Raw genomic sequence first — 15,632 nt, forward strand, 5'->3', positions numbered from 1 at the left:
CACAACCAGCAACGAGTGGGGATGAGATTCAAACCCATCGACACCTAGTTCTAAAACTCACACTCTTAATAAAAGTCTGGTAGATGGTTGTTTTTAAAGGACCTATTCTGGGCCAGGTTAATGTTTCTTGGTTCTTTTAACAATTTAGAAAACCTCAAACAAAAACAGAATGGTTTTTTTTTGTTTGTTTCTTATCTTTCCTGACATGCTTCTACCTATTGTGAAGGAGTAGTGGCTGAGTTGCTTCCACATTATTTTTAGGAATCACTAAAGCAATCTGAGCTTTACATTTAGCTAAAAGGAAATCTGGCTCAGTTTATCCTGGGCTTTCTAATACCCAAACTAATTAAGATCAGCCTGGAACATTAACAATAAGAAAATAAAACTAAGCTCAACTGATTTGAGTCAATAGTATGAATGCTTGCTGATTTTAAGTGCTTGTCTTGATTTTAAGTGGAAATGTCAATTAATGATCAAAATAACCAAAATAGGTTTTTGTAGAATTTCCTAACTACAACCAAAACTTGCCTTCATATTTCACAGTATTGTAGTTTGGGACATGATGTAAACAAATGGAATTAGGCATAAAGGAATTTGAGGGATATATACTGGTATGTTTATCTGACAATCCAATGGGATGTGATAAGGAAAATGAACAGAAGAAAACAAAAACTTATCCATATTTTCCATTTGAAAAGGCTTCATAAAACACAACCCTCAGAGGAAAGTAATTGCAGACAAGTATTTGTGTTTACAAAAATATGAAATGTGGGAAAGGCAGAAACCACTGTTTCTGTTCCTCTGATTTTATATCTTTATTGATCAGAATGCTGTAATTTTCATGGCACTGGGAGGAAAAGACAAGCAAGTAGAGTGTAATTATTCAGAATGGAGGTTTGGGAGCAATTTTTATAATCAAAAACCTAACCCTAGAAGGAATAGAGAGTAATATTTAAAACTGTGTCCACAGGAGATTCAGTAATATTGATTTGATTCTGTTTGAGCACATTTCCTATATTACTATTCTCATTGAATCTTATCTGTATAATCACTCTGTATTTTTAAAACATCTTTTGTATTGGTTAGGGGGAAGAAGCCCTCCAAAAGTTGAATGCCTTCCTTCACTTTAAAAAAAATATCAGCCTTATGTTCTATGTAGGAAGATATTATGATTTTTAAAAATATCTTTTGTTCTGTGCTCAGGAAAGAGGAAATGATTAAAAGTAGGTGGCTCTTGACAATTTTCACGTAGGCATAGCTCTTAAATTAAAAATCCAGTCTCTCCACATTTGCCTTTTGACTTCTGTTGTCAATTCAGAAGGGACTATATATACATATTTTGGGGGGGGCATCTTGTCTATGATGTCTTAGGCATAAGGAAAAGAATTAAGTTGTTTTCATTCTATTTGGCTGTTTGAGTGAGATTTTTAGTTTTTCCCTATATATGCAGAAAACAAACTTAAATAATGCAGAAAAATAAAAGAATTTACTTTTAAATCATGCAGTTGCCAAACTCCCAAATAATAGGATATTCTGTTCTCTTCGTATTTGAGACTCCCCCCACCAACTGCATGGAGTTTAGTTCATCTGTTTAATTTTCTTTCTTCATATATGTTTTATATAGTTTTATTTTCTCTTTTACAAATGTTCAAAATCATAGAGGGATAATTTGTTAGAGCTCTAATAGTTGTGTAGATCACTAATAATTAGATCACTAATTTGTTAGATCACTAATAGTTCTTAGATCCCTAAGAAATCAACTGATTTTTTTTCTTCCTCAAACAGCACGAAAGTCCCAAATAGGTGAAAAGAAGGAAAGGTGGAAAAACAGGGATTAAGATGGGTGAGTACTTGTGGAAAACTATTTGTAGCTCTGCTCATTTCCCTTTTCTACACCTTTGATGATTTCTCTCCAATGTGAAGAATTTATGAGCATTTCTTTACCATAAGAAAATCTCCCTGGGTCTTCACGAATCTCTATAATGTTTCCTCTTTGCTATAAATTCCCTCAAAGTGAATTGTGGAAGTGATAGTAAAATATGACAGCCATTCTTTGAAGGGAAAGCAAAATATCATTCCAGTGAAAGAAAAATGAATTTTGATTCTGAAACTTAGTAAAATGAGACCAAGGTTTAAGAGTGCAAAGATGTGAGTTTGAGTCCCAACTCCAATACTTACGAACTGTGTGATCTTGAGAAATTTGGATAATATCTCTCATCTGAAAAACTGAGGATTAAAGTAACCAATTCAATGGATGTCCTGAGGATTAAATGAAATAATCAACACAGAAAGACCCTGGAAAATGTATTATAAATGTATATCATTGTTATTCTCATTCCTTTGCTAAGATTAGTGACATGGGGTCAATCCAGATATTTTCTTCCCATTTTACATTTATAAGTCTATGTGAATATGCACAACCTAACTTAACAGGATTATCTATTCCAATTGTTGAATAATCTGTAGGAATATTTTAGAGAAAAGCTCATTCATTAAAATTAACCATATTGCATGTTCTCACATGAATTTTAATTTTTGGAAGTATCTTATTCCCAAATATACTCTTGCAGTAGCTGACAGTGACCAAATTACCTCAGAGACAGTATTCCTAAAAAACTGTTCTAAGTATAGTGATTTGCTTTACTGTAGGCAATTTGATTTCTGGCTTCCTGTTTTGTAAATAGGGAGAATTATAGCCATACCCTCTGGATTTCCAAACATGCATTTTCTTTGGACCAACTGACATTGCAACTGAACTCTGACTCATAGATTTCTGTCTTTGACAACCCAATTTCTCCAGTACTAAGATGGAGTGATGCCATATAGGACAGTCAGTTTGCCTGGGAATATACAGCCTTTGGGGAATGAACTGAGGAACCCTGTTCCCTAAATGAGGATCATGAACAGCCATCTGTTAGCAATAGGTAATGAACAATGAAGTCCATCCGGTGAGGCAGGGATCATTGATTAGATTTTTTGCCACATGAGACTCTATCCTTCTCAAATGATCTTCTGATCTTAATTCATTTTCTTTAGTGTGCCTAAGTGAAGGTCTCAAAAAATGAAAATCTAACATGGTGCTGTGATAACTTTGCTCTAATATTCAAGCTTACTTAGTAATGAAAAAAAAGATAAACTCAACTACTTTTGCCTGAATGTTGGCATTATGCTCTGAACATGTATTTGGAGGCAAAAACAAAACAAATAGGTTTTTCTAACACATCATCTATAATATTTGAAGTACTTTTATTTTTTTCCTCATATTAAGCTGGTCCTTATACTTTCATCATCCTGAAGGTGTTAAATAAATATAGAACAAACACCTGTAGCTTGGGTATTTTTTCCTATCAATCATTCAGAATCCATTTTTTTCAGTGTGTGCACTGTAAATTTAAGTATATAACTATATTATAGGATTATAGGATGCTTCCTGCCCCCTCCCCACCCTACACACACCTCACTACCACATTACTAAAGGCCATTTATAACAGTTCCTTTTATGTGGTACATGTGGTACATGTCCAGCTATGAAGAAAAAAATTATAAGGTACACTAGAAGGCAAAAAATATGATTTCAAGAGATAGAGCAAATATCAAGACTAGACATAGCAAGGATGTTGGAATTATCTGACCAGGAATTTAGAACAACTATGATTAGTATTCTAAGGGCTCTAACGTATGAGGCAAACAACAGCATGCAAGAATAGATGGGCCAATAGCAGAGAGATGGAAAAATTAAGAAAGAACCAAAAAGAAATGCTAGAGATCAAAAACACTGTAACAGACATGAAAAATGCCTTTGATGGCTTATTAGTAGACAGAATAGGTCTGAGGAAAATGATCTCTGAGCTTTAGGATATCTCAATAGAAACCCTCAAGACTGAGATGCAAATAGAGCAAAAAATAAAACAACAACAGCAACAAAATATTCAAGGACTGTGGGACAAATAAAAAAGGTGTAACGTATGCATATTGGGAATACCAGAAGAAAAAGAAACAGAGAAAGAAACAGAAGACATATTGGCAATAATGACATAGAATTTCCTGAATTAATGTCAAACACTAAAATACCAAGCAAGATAAATGCCAAAACAAAATGAAACAAAACACATAGTCATATCATTATCACAGTACAGAAAATCAAAGATTAAAATAAAATCCTGAAAGAACCGAGAGATAAAAACTACCTTACATATGGGGGAAATGGTAAGAGTCACATATGACTTGTCAGAAACCATGCAGGCAAGAAGAGAATGAGTGAAGTATTTAAAGTGTTGGAAAAGGAAAAGGCACACCAATCTAAAATGCTGCATTCTGTGAAATTATCCTTCAAAAGTGAAGGAGAAATAGACTTTCTCAGGCACAAAAATTAAGGAAATTTTTTGCCAGTAGATTTAACTTACAAGAAATATTAAATTAAGGGCACCTGGGTGGCTCAGTCGTTAAGCGTCTGCCTTCGGCTCAGGTCATGATCCCAGGGTACTGGGATCGAGTCCCACATCGGGCTCCCTGCTCGGCGGGAACCCTGCTTCTCCCTCTCCCACTCCCCCTGCTTGTGTTCCCTCTCTCGCTGTCTCTCTCTCTCTGTTAAAAAAAAATCTTAAAAAAAAAGAAATATTAAATTAAGTTCTTCAGAGAGAAGGAAAATATATAGATCAGAAACTTGAATCTACATAAAGAAAGGAAAGCATTGAAGAAGGAATATGTGAAGGTTAAATAAAAACTTCATTTTTATTATTCTTAATTGATCTAACAAATAACAGTTTGTTCAAAATAATACTAGCAATAGTGTATTCAATGATGTATGTTTATGAATATCATATAGTGATTATGGATTCTTTTATATAAGCAAAATGGATGATAGTGATAATACAAGGGATGAGAGGGAGGAATTAGGATTATGTTGTTATTATACTCACATTACTCAGGAGACAGTGTATTTTATTTGAAACTAGACTTGGATTAGTTGTAAATATATATTGCAAACTCTAATGCAATCACTAAAAAGAGTTTTAAAAAAGTATAACTGATATTCTAAGGCAGGAGAATGGAATCATAGAATACTAAATTAAAACCACAAAAGTAAGAAAAGTGTGGAAGACCAAGGAAAAACAACGAAGGGCAGGGCAACAAGTAGGAAACAGTAACAAATATGGTTGATATCAATCCAGTTATATCAATAATTCAGCAATCACTTTGAATGTCAGTGATCTGCACTAATTAAAAGAAAATGCCAGAATGGGTTAAAAAAAGGCCTAACCATATGTTGTCTACAATAAAGCCACTGCAAATATAAAGGCACATATGGATTAGAATTAAATGGATGCAGAAATATTTACCATGCAAGCACTTATCAAAAGACAGTAGAGTACCTACATTAAGTTCAGACAGAGCAGAATTCAAAGCAAGGAAAGTTATTGGGAATAAAGAAGGGCATTACATAATGATAAAGAAGTTTAATTTCCAAGCAGACATAATAATTCTTAATGTGTATGAGCCTAACAACAGAACATCAATCTAATAAAGCATAAACTCCTGGAACTGCAAAGGGGGAATGGATGAATCCACTATCATTGTTGGAGACTTTAACATTCCTCCATCAGAAATGGATGGATCCAGTAGGCAGAAAATCAGTAAGGACAGTTGAACTGAAAAACACCATCAGTCAACTGCATATAAAGGACATCTACAGACTACTTCATTCAATAATGGCAGAATACACATTCATCTCAAGTACACTGGAAACATTCACCAACATAGATTACATTCTGGGCTATAAAACACACCTGCACAAATTTTAAAGACTATAAATCATATGATGTCTGCTTTCAAAACACAAACTGAATTAGAAATCAATGATAGAGAGATAAATGGAAAATCCAAAAATACACGGAGATTAAACAACACACTTCTAAAAAGAAAAAAAAAAAAAACACTTCTAAGTAACACATGGGCCAAATAAGAAATCTCAGGAAAATTTTAAAAAATAGTTGAATTAAAACAAAAACACAGGGTGGGGCGCCTGGGTGGCTCAGTTGGTTAAGCGACTGCCTTCAGCTCAGGTCATGATCCCAGGGTCCTGGGATCGAGCCCCGCATCAGGCTCCCTGCCCCTCAGGGAGCCTGCTTCTCCTGGAGCCTGCTTCTCCCTCTCCCTCTGCCTGCCACTCCACCTGCTTGTGCTCTCTCTCTCTGTCTCTCTCTCTGTGTCAAATAAATAACTAAAATCTTTAAAAAAAAAAAAAAAAAAAAAAAAAAAAAAACAAAAACACAGGGTGCCTGGGTGGCTCAGTTGGTTAAGCAACTGCCTTTGGCTCAGGTCATGATCCTGGAGTCCCTGGATCGAGTCCCTCCTCAGGCTCCCTGCTCGGTGGGGAGTCTGCTTCTCCCTCTGACCCTCTTCCCTCTCATGCTCTCTATCTCTCATTCTCTCTCTCTCAAATAAATAAATAAATAAATAAATAAATAAATCTTTAAAAAAATAAAATAAAACAAAAACACAATTTATCAAAATTTGTGGAATGTAGCAAATGCAGTGCTTAGAGGAAAAGCTATAGCACTGAATATATATATTAGAGAAAGGAGAAAGATCTAAAATCAATAATCTGTTTCCACCTTAGAAAAACAGAAAAATAAGAGAAAACTAAATACAAAATAAGCAGATGTAAAGAAATAATAAGAAAGAGGTATATAAGTGAAATTTGAGGCTATCTGGAAGAAGAGCATTCCTGATAGAGGGAACAGAAAGTGCAAAATCCCCAAGGAACAGATGTATCTGAAAAAAAATTGATGAGGAGAAAACCAGTATAGCTGGAGTAGAAAAGTAAGGGGAAGAATATTAAGGGGTGAAAACCAAGAGGAAGCCACAGTTCAGATCATGTAAAGCTTTTCAGGATATAGATAAGACTGAATTCCATTGCAAGTAAAAAGGAAACTATTAGAATGATTTTTTTAAATTAAAACACACACACACACACACACACACACACACACACAGTGGCTGTGTTCAGAAGGATATGGAAGGAGCAGAACACCAGAATGGAAACAGAAATGTCATTTTAGAGGCCATTGAAATAACCCAGGTTTAAGACAATACAGTCTTGTAATAGAATGGTAACAGACAAAGCACTGATGCATACTATTGTTTTAAATTCATTTTTAAAATAAAATTAAAAGCATATCTTAAGAGATTTCATTAAAGTGTGAGAGAAAGACAAGAACCTAGAAGAAACTTGAGGATAATGATAAAAATAGACCATAAAATAAAAATGGGTTGAGGGGGGAGAGGAAATGAGAGAATGGTATCCTACCATTAACATAATAAAACAAAAGGAAAAAGAACAAACAATTGAAAAGCTAATAATTGCTTGAAAAACTCTTAAAAGTCAAAGAAATATCATAGTGTGAATACAAGAAAAAGTAAGCTGGAAGAATCAGCAGTCATGGTCTGTAGCTAAGATTCTGAAAGATGAGCATTCTGTTATATGAAGGCATAGGGGTGAATAAGGAGTGGGTGGTGAAGGTGATGTGGAAGAAGATAGAAAGCTGAGACATTAAGGATCCAATGCATTAGATAGGTAATGAGTATAAATATGTGAATTTTAAATGCATTAAATTCACTGGGAAAAAAGTCCACAATAGTCACACAGAGTTCTGTTATCCAAAAGTTTAACTCTTCAACTAATGAGTGGGAATGACTGGGAATCCTGGAGGTATTAGCTCCCAGATGAATTGGCACGAGATGGCATGATATTCAGAGAAGCTGTTTTGTATTTTTTTTTTATTTCTGTATTGTTTGGGTTCTAAGAAGTTAGAAAACTAAATGATTGTGAAGCTTCAATGATAAGCAGGAGCTGGGGTACATGCCACAATTCACCTTTTGTACGTTTGAGACAGGGTAAGAAAACCCCTTTCACTTGAGAGGGCTGCAAGGAAGATGGTGAGTTTGGTTTGGTAGGCTGCTAGATTTCAATTAAGAAATAGAGATAAAGAAAAAACAGAGAAAAGGAACTCCTAAGAGAGTTCCAATGAGCATAATAAAAGGGTTTGGAACAATCATGGCAGAGGAGTCAGATAGGTTGTTTGCATGAATCAAACTTGAATATGGCCTGAGCACAGCAGTATGAATGTGCGATTTTGCCTGGTATTAACTTAGAGGGACTGAACTCCACTAAGTGACTGAGACACAGTTATATAAATATAAGACATCACAGTTTCATAGGAAAAGGTGGACAATTATTTTAAGCAAGATTATTGAATATTTAACCAAGTGGTTTAGGGTACTCATAGTAATTCATTTTTCTGAGCAGTGTCAGGGAAGAAATGGAAATATGTTTTCAGCATGAACCTGTCAAAGAATAACTAGAAAAGGGAGCAGGAAAAAAACCTTCAGACTACCTGGGAATGGTGAATCTTGTTTGGTTTTCATTTTAGGGTAAACAGATGAACTGACATCTATTGAAGATGACAGTCTGGAGAATGTCCTTAAGCAGGCTGACTAGGGGCATTGACAGTTGAACCCTGGAGCATACATGACAGGCTGCTAGAGTTCTTCCCTTAGGACTTACACCACAGTAAGCCCGGGTCTGGTACCATGTTCTTATGGAAAAGACTCATACCTTAATTATTCTTTCTGCCAATAGAAGTTTTTTTTTTTTTTAAGATTTCATTTATTTGAAAGAGAGAGAGAGAATGAGAGAGCACAAGCAGGGAGAGCAGCAGAGGGGAGGGTGAAGCAAGCTTCCCTCTGAGCAGGGAGTCCAACATGGGACTCGATCCCAAGACCCTGGGATCATAACCTGAGCCAAAGGGAGATGCTTTACCAACTGAGCCACCAGGTGCCCTTTCTGCTAATAGAAGTTTGAGAGATCTTTGTTCACAACATTATAGTAGAGAACTGAAAGAGATGCATAGCAGATGTGTCATGAGAAAGAGCATAGAGTATAAAACTTTCTCCAACACTTGAAAGTAGCTGGTGCTTGCAGGCCAAGGGGATGCTTTTCCTTAACCATAGAATTTCTAAAGTGTGTCCTACAAGTTTGCTTAGTGCTCATATTTGTATATTATACTTAAGGATACAATAGAATGTGCCAAATTTTCATTTTTTAAATTGTAGACCATCACTCCTAATTAAAAGTCTTTTTGGGTTCAACAAGTTTTGTGTTTATTCTAAATGGTTATACAGTGAGATAGTCTAAGATGGCAGAGGAGTAGGGGACCTTAGTTTCATCTGGTCCCAAGAATTCAGCTAGATAGCTATCAAATCATTCTGAACACCTGTGAACTCAACCAGAGATCTAAGAAAAGAATAGCTGCAACTCTACAAATAGAAAAGTGACCACTTGCTGCAAGGTAGGAGGTGCGGAGAAATGAATCCAAGGTGATATATGGGAAGATAAACTATGGAGGGAGGGAGCCTCCATAAGTCAGCTACCAGAAAGTGATATAGCAGTGGAGCACAAAATTGGAACTTTCAGAAGTCTGCTCTGGTGAGAGACATCCCTGCCTGAAAGACACCCAGGTGGTGAAGCAGGGCAGAATCCTAGGTGGGACAGTGTGGTCTCGGGGTCACAGAAATAATGGAAGTACCTGAGTGCAGCAGAGCTCCCAGGCATCAGAGCAGGGAAGCCAGCTGTATCAGCAAGCCCAGGAGTGGACTTGCAGATCAGTCTTGCCATAAACCACAAACCATGGCATGGCCCTGTGACCACTCTCTGAGCAGAGGCCCAGCAAACAGCAGAACCACGGGGAGACACCCCACCCCCCTGGAGGAGGCGTAGGTGCTCACTGCAGGAGTCTGCAGAGTTTAGAGACAGGAAATGGGGTCATGTGCCTGAGATAGAAATGGTCAGTCACAGGCCGGGCGAGCATGGAGTGCAGCTGGAGACTAGGGAGACGGGAATTATTGATGGCTTTTCCCCAAGGGCATACTGAGGAGTGCGGCCCAGAGCTCTCAACTCCAGGATTAGAGATTGGGAAGCCACCATTTGCATTCTCATCCTCTAAAGCAGCCTGAAAACATTAGGGAAGGAAAGCCACATAGAACAATCAGGAGTGGCTTATATAGCCTGGCCCCTGGCAAGGGTGGTTTCAATTCTGCTGGGGCAAAGGCACCTCAGAATCAGGACAATAGGCTCCTTACCCAGAAGATCAGCAAGAATATCTGGCTAAGACCAAGTTTACCTAACACACAAAACTGCAAAACTCCAACGCTAAGGGAAAATAGTATGTAGAATTCATGGTGGTTTTTTTTTTCCCATGATTCTTTAGTCTTTCAATTTTTTTTCTCTTTCCTTTTTCAACAAATTTCTTATTTTATCAACTTTTTAAAAATCATTTTAATTTTCATTTTTACAGTTACATTCTATCCTTTCATTGTATTTAATTTTGTTTTTGTATATATATGTTTTTCTTTCTTTACAATTTGGGGTACAGTTTCTTCTCACAAACAGAATAAAATACACCCAGAATCTAGGGTATTGCTCTGTTCTCTTCACCTGTCTAATCATATTCTCTCTTTCTTTTTCTTTTTGTTAAAGTTTTAAAAAGTTTCCTCTTTACAGTTTCATTTCATCCTTTCAAAATATTTAATTTTATTTTTGTATATATATGTTTTTCTTTCTTTACAATTTTGGCATGTAGCTTCTTCTAACAAACAGACCAAAATACACTCAGGATATAGTGTATTGCTCTGTTCTGTTCACCTGTCTGTTTATATTCCTTCATTTTTTTGTCTTTTTTTGATTTTCATTTTTACAGTAACATTCTATCCGTTTATTGTAATTTTATATTTCTACATAAAGGTTTTCTTTCTTTACAAAATTGAGATGTAGATTTCTAACAAACAGACCAAAATACACACAGGATCCAGTGTATTGCTCTGTTCTGATCACCTGTCTGATTATATTCTCTTTCTTTTTTTTGTTTTTTAAATTTTTATTTTGTTTTCAGTTTCAGGTCTCTTCTGATTTTTCTCTAGGGTCGTTGTTGTCATCTTAGTATTTTGTTCTCTTATTCATCTATTCTTCTCTGGACAGAATGACAAGATGGAAAAACTCACCTCAAAAAAGAGAACATAATACAATACTGACTGCCAGGGAACTAATCCGTATGGATATAAGTAAGATGTCAGAACTAGAGTTCAGAATAATGATAAGATACTAGCTAGACTTCAAAAAAGCATAAAAGATAGTCAAGAATCACTTTCTGGAGAAATAAAAGAACTAAAATCTAATCAAGTTGAAATTAAAAAGGCTATTAATGAGATGCAATAAAAAATGGAGGGTATAACTGCTAGGATAAATAAGCAGAAGAGAGAATTAGTGATATAGAAGACAAAATGATGGAGAATAAAAAAGCTGAGAAAAAGACAAACAACTACTGGATCACAAGGGGAGAATTTGAGAGATAAGTGATACTATAAAGCAAAACAATATTAAAATAATTGGGATCTCAGAAGAGAAAGAGAGAAGGGGAGGAGAGAAGGTACATTGGTATATTGGAGTAAATTATAGTGGAGAACTTCCCTAATCTGGGGAAGGAAAAAGGAATTCAACCAGGAGGCATAGAAAACCCCCCTCAAAATCAGTAAAAATAGATCAAGAGCTATCCACCTAAGATGGCAGAGGAGTAGGAGACCTGGATTTCGTCTGGTCTCAGGAATTCAGCTGAATAGGGATCAAACCATTCTGAACACCTACGAACTCAACAGGAGATCAAAGAAAAGAATAGCAACAACTCTCTGAACAGAAAAGCGACCACTTACTGGAAGTTAGGACATGTGGAGAAGTGAATCCGAGGCGATATTCGGGAGGATAGATGGCGGGGGAGGGGGCCTCTGTCGGCCGCTTCTGGCAAGTGATAGAGCTGCGGAGCACAAAATCGGAACTTTTAAGAGGTTGGCTCTGCTGAGGGACGTCGCTCCAGTGGCTAAGCAGGGGGGTGGAACCCTCATGTGACAGTGTGGTCTCAGGACCCTCGGGGTCACAAAAAGACTGGGGGTGCCTGAGTGCAGCAGAGCTCCTGGGTATCAGAGCGGGGAAGCTGGCTGCAGAGACGGAGCTGAGGCGCGGGCTCTCAGCTCCGGGTGGCCAAAAACTGTGATCCGCGGCCCAGTCGGGCCACTGCTCCTCCAGCAGGGACCCAAAAAGCGGCAGAGGTGGGGAGACTCCCCCTCCTCCCCCGGGAGGAGCTGCGTGGGAGGGCACCGCAGGGATCTGCTGGGTTTGGAGACTCCACACGGGGTCGGGTGCCAGAGATAGAAATGCTCGGTCACAGGCCGGGTGAGCATGGAGTGCGGCCGGAGACCAGGGAGATGGGAGTGACTGCTTTTCTCTGGGAGTGCACTGAGGAGCAGGTCCCCGAGGTCTCAGCTCCTCTGGGCGGAGATTGGGAGGCCACCATTTTCACTCTGGTCCTCCAAAGCTGTACCAAGAGCTTTCAGGGAACAAAAGCTCCTGAGAGTAAACCCGAGTAGATTGCTTAACCGGGACCGACAAGGGTGGGGCAATTCCGCCTCCGGCAAAGACATTTGGGAACCACAGCAACAGGCCCCTCCCCCGGAAGATCAGCACGAACAGCCAGCAAGCCAAGACCAAGTTTACCGATCAAGGAAAACGAGAGAACTCCAGCGCTAGGGGAATACTGCACATAGAATTCATGGCTTTTATACCACGATTCATTAGTTATTCAAAGTTAATTTTTTAATTGTTTTTTTTTTTTGAGTTTTTCTTTTTCCCTATTTCAACCAACATCTTATCAATCCCTTTAAAAAAAAAACATTTTTATTTTTCATTTTTAGAGTCATATTTTATCCCTTTATAGTAGTAACCCTTATTTTTGGCATAAATATATAAGTTGTTCTCTTTTTAAAATTTTGAGATACAGTGTCTTCTAACAGATCAAAATATACACTAAATTAATTGTGTATGGCTTTGTTCTAGTCTCCTGGCTGATCACATTCTCTCCCTTTCTTTTCTTTTCTTTTTTTTTAAATCTTTCTTTTTTCAAACAACTTCTTAGCTTATCAATTCCTTTTATAAAATCTTTTATAATTTTCATCTTTACAGTCATCTTCCATCCCTTCATTGTATGAACCTTTATTTTGTACATATATAATTCTTTCTTCCTTTAAAATTCTAGGAGGCACTTTCTTCTAACAGACCAAAATATGCCCAAAATCTAGTGTGTGGCACTGATCTACGCACTAGCCTGATAATATTTGATCATATTCTGTTATTTTTTTTGTTTTGTTCTATTTTTGTTTGTTTTTATCTTTTTCTTTTTTCTTCTCTTTTCTTTCTTTCCCTTTCTTTTACCCTGGTTTCAGGTCTTTTCTGATTTGTATAGAGTATATTTGCTGGGGACGTTGTTAACCTGTTAGTATTTTGTTCTCTCATTCATCTATTCTCCTCTGGACAAAATGACAAGACGAAAAAAATCACCTCAGCAAAAAGAACAAGAGGTAGTACCATCTGCCAGGGACCTACTCAATACGGACATTAGTACGATGTCAGACCTAGAGTTCAGAATCATGACTCTAAAGATACTAGCTGGGCTTGAAAAAAGCGTGGAAGTTCTTAGAGAAACCCTTTCTGGAGAAATAAAAGAACTAAAATCTAACCAAGTCAAAATCAAAAAGGCTATTCATGAGGTGCAAACAAAAATGGGGGCACTAAATGCTAGGATAAATGAGGCAGAAGAAAGAATCAGCGATATAGAAGACCAAATGATGGAAAATAAAGAGGCTGAGAAAAAGAGAGAGAAACAACTACAGGTTCACAAGGGCAGAATTCGAGAGATAAGTGATACGATAAGACAAAACAACATTAGAATAATTGGTATCCCAGAAGAAGAAGAAAGAGAGAGAGGGGCAGAAAGTATATTGGAGCAAATTATAGCAGAGAACTTCCCTAATGTGGGGAAAGAAACAGGCATCAAAATCCAGGAGGCACAGAGAAACCCTCTCAAAATCAATAAAAATAGGTCAACACCCCGACATCTAATAGTAAAACTTACGAGTCTCAGAGACAAAGAGAAAATCCTGAAAGCATCTCGGGAGAAGAGATATGTAACCTACAATGGTAGAAATATTAGATTGGCAACAGCCCTATCCACAGAGACATAGCCGGCCAGAAAGGACTGGCATGAGATCTTCAGAGCACTAAATGAAAAAAATATGCAGCCAAGAATACTATATCCAGCAAGGCTCTCATTGAAAATAGAAGGAGAGAAAAAAAGCTTCCAGGACAAACAAAAACTAAAGGAATTTGCAAACACGAAACCAGCCCTCCAAGAAATATTGAAAGGGGTCTTCTCAGCAAAGAGAGAGCCTAAAAGCAGCACAGAACAGAAAGGAACACAGACAATATACAGTAACAGTCACCTTACAGGCAATACAATGGCACTAAATTCATATCTTTCAATAGTTACCCTGAATGTAAATGGGCTAAATGCCCCAATCAAAAGACACAGGCTATCAGATTGTATTAAAAAACAAGACCCATCGATATGCTGTCTGCAAGAGACTCATTTTAGACCCAAAGACACCCCCAGATTGAAAGTGAGGGAGTGGAAAACCATTGACCACGCTAATGGACAACAAAAGAAAGCTGGGGCGGCAATTCTTATAACAGAGAAATTAGATTTTGAACAAACAGTGTAATAAGAGATGAAGAAGGACACTATATGCTACTTAAAGGGTCTATCCAACGAGAAGATCTAACAATTGTAAATATCTATGCCCCTAACATGGGATCAGCCAATTATATAAGGCAATTAATAACAAAAGCAAAGAAACACATTGACAACAATACAATAATAGTGGGGGACGTTAACACCCCCCTGACAGAAATGGACAGATCCTCTAAGCAAAAGATCAACAAGGAAATAAAGACTTTAAATGACACACTGGACCAAATGGACTTCACAGACATATTCAGAACATTCCATCCCAAAGCAACGGAATACACATTGTTCTCTAGTGCCCATGGAACATTCTCCAGAATTGATCACATCCTAGGTCACAAATCAGGTCTCAACCGGTACCAAAAGATTGGGATTATTCCCTGCATATATTCAGACCACAATACATTGAAACTAGAACTCAATCACAAGAGGAAAGTCGGAAAGAACTCAAATACATGTAGGTTAAAGAGCATCCTACTAAAGAATGAATGGGTCAACCAGGAAATTAAAGAAGAATTAAAAAAATTCATGGAAACCAATGAAAATGAAAACACAACTCTTCAAAATCTTTGGGATACAGCAAAGGCAGTCCTGAGAGGAAAGTATATAGCAATACAAGCCTTTCTCAAGAAACAAGAAAGGTCTCAAATACACAACCTAACCCTACACCTAAAGGAGCTAGAGAAAGAACAGCAAATAAAGCCTAAACCCAGCAGGAGAAGAGAAATAATAAAGATCAGAGAAGAAATCAATGAACTAGAAACCAAAAGAACAGTAGAACAGATCAACGAAACTAGGAGCTGGTTCTTTGAAAGAATTAACAAGATTGATAAACCCCTGGCCAGACTGATCAAAAAGCAAAGAGAAATGACCCAAATCAACAAAATCATGAATGAAAGAGGAGAGATCACAACCAACACCAAAGAAATACAAACAAATATAAGAACA

Source organism: Zalophus californianus, chromosome 11 (genome assembly GCF_009762305.2).
Source record: "Zalophus californianus isolate mZalCal1 chromosome 11, mZalCal1.pri.v2, whole genome shotgun sequence".
NCBI classification, from domain to species: Eukaryota; Metazoa; Chordata; class Mammalia; order Carnivora; family Otariidae; genus Zalophus; species Zalophus californianus.